Source organism: Chlorocebus sabaeus, chromosome 13, assembly GCF_047675955.1.
Source record: "Chlorocebus sabaeus isolate Y175 chromosome 13, mChlSab1.0.hap1, whole genome shotgun sequence".
NCBI classification, from domain to species: domain Eukaryota; kingdom Metazoa; phylum Chordata; class Mammalia; order Primates; family Cercopithecidae; genus Chlorocebus; species Chlorocebus sabaeus.
In genome coordinates this window covers 99,189,320-99,191,179 of record NC_132916.1, presented here as the reverse complement: position 1 = coordinate 99,191,179, position 1,860 = coordinate 99,189,320, and the positions used below count along the sequence as shown (strand labels likewise).

At 32.5% G+C, this 1,860-nt stretch overlaps 1 pseudogene; it reads right to left on the bottom strand.

Annotated features, from left to right (window-relative positions):
• Positions 1-735: 735 nt before the first annotated feature.
• Positions 736-833, bottom strand: LOC119625458 (U6 spliceosomal RNA; annotated as a pseudogene).
• Positions 834-1,860: the final 1,027 nt, after the last annotated feature.

Genomic DNA, 1,860 nt, shown 5'->3' with positions numbered 1-1,860 from the left:
GAGAATGTTTTTATTTTTTCTCATTTATTTTTTCTTTTTTAAATGTTTGTAGCAACTTTATTCACCAGAACCAAAAAACCTGGAAAAAATTCAGCCATCCTTCAATGGGCAGATGGTTAAACAAACTGATACATCCGTAACATGGACTACCTCAGCAATACAAGAAATGAGCTAGTGATACTTGCAGCAAACTGTATGAATCTTCAGGGAGTTATGCTGAGTGAAAAAAACCAGTCCCCAAAGATTGCACATTATATGATTCTTCTTATATAACGCTCTTAAAATGACATAATTATAAACATAAATAACAGGTTAGTAGTGGCCAGGGGTAGGGAATGGAAGAGAGGAGAGGAGTAGATGGAAAGGTGGACAATACAAGGGATCTCTTTGGTGATGGAAATTTTCTGTATCTTTACTGTATAAATGTCAATATCATGGTTTTGCTATTGTGCACATCTTGTAAACATCTTATTTTGTAAGATGCTACCATTGTCTCCCTCATTTCCAAAAGAATGCTTTGCCAGATATCCTTGGTTGACAGGTTTGTTTCATTCAGCGTTTTGAATATTTCATCCCACTCCTCCCTGCCTTGCAAGGTCTCTAATGAGAAGTCAACTGATAGTGGTATTAAAATACTGTTGTACGCAATGCATTTCTTATCTCTTGCTGCTCTCAAAATTGTCTTTTATTTTTGATAATTTGATTATTATTTGTCTTGATGAACTCTTTGGGTTGAAAAATATGGAAAGCTTCACAAATTTTCATGTCATCTTTGTGCAGGGACCATGTTAATATGCTATAATTCCAATTTTAGTACAAATGCTCCTTGGCTTACAGTAGAGTTACTTTCCAAGAAACCCATTGTAAGTAGAAAGTATTATGTTGAAATATGCAGCTGACTGAAAGCAATGGCTGGCTACTTTATTTAGCGATGGTGAAATAAGTATGGTTTCTACCAAATGTTTATCACTTTTACACTATTGTAAAGTTGAAAAACCACAAGATAAACCACCATAAATTGAAGATTATCTGTATATGTGCTGCTAAAGTGAGCGCTCTATTTTGTTTAACTAGAGAAATAAGTTATTGTAAATATTCTTCACACACACATCTTCTCACATCTCTGGTTATTTACTTCAAGTAAATTTCTTGAACTAGAATTATTGCCTCAAAGATATTGCATATTTTAAGTATTTTTTTTGTCATATTGCCAATTGCACCCCTGAAATATTTCATGAATCAATTCTTCAGCAGCATTTTCTACAAATATTGCTGTATCTTCCTTTTCAGTATTTATGTTTCAATATTTCTGCTTAGCCTTCCTTCATCTTACTGAATTGACAAGAAAGCTCAGAAGATTGTTATTGGGAACATTTATACAAGCAAAAATCCATTTCTAATGAAAATTCTATGTTTTCAAATTATCTGTTGAAAACAAGTAACACCCAGATAACAAACCTTGTTAAAAACCAAATTTATTTGCTTATCTATTTTCTGTTTTCTAAGGATCAGAACTTTGATGAATATATGGAGGGGTTGTTAAAGTTAGTATAAGACAATAAAAAATGTCTTCTAAGTAACCAAAAATATATATGGCAATACTAGACTAAAATTGTTTAGTTTTTGTTTTATAATTATGGATTCTCAGCAGCATGTACTGATACTTCCATTTTCTTCTCATAATAAGATTAATAAAAATCATCAGTATAGACATGGGAGCAGGTTTTTTTTTTTTTACATGTTTAATTTCCATGTTTCTTCTCCCAGTTTCCACTGACTGACTGTCTTCTGCATTCTTCCCATTTTTATTCCACAGTATTTTAGTCCTCTGTCAGTTGGCTCCAGATGTTTTCTTGCAAC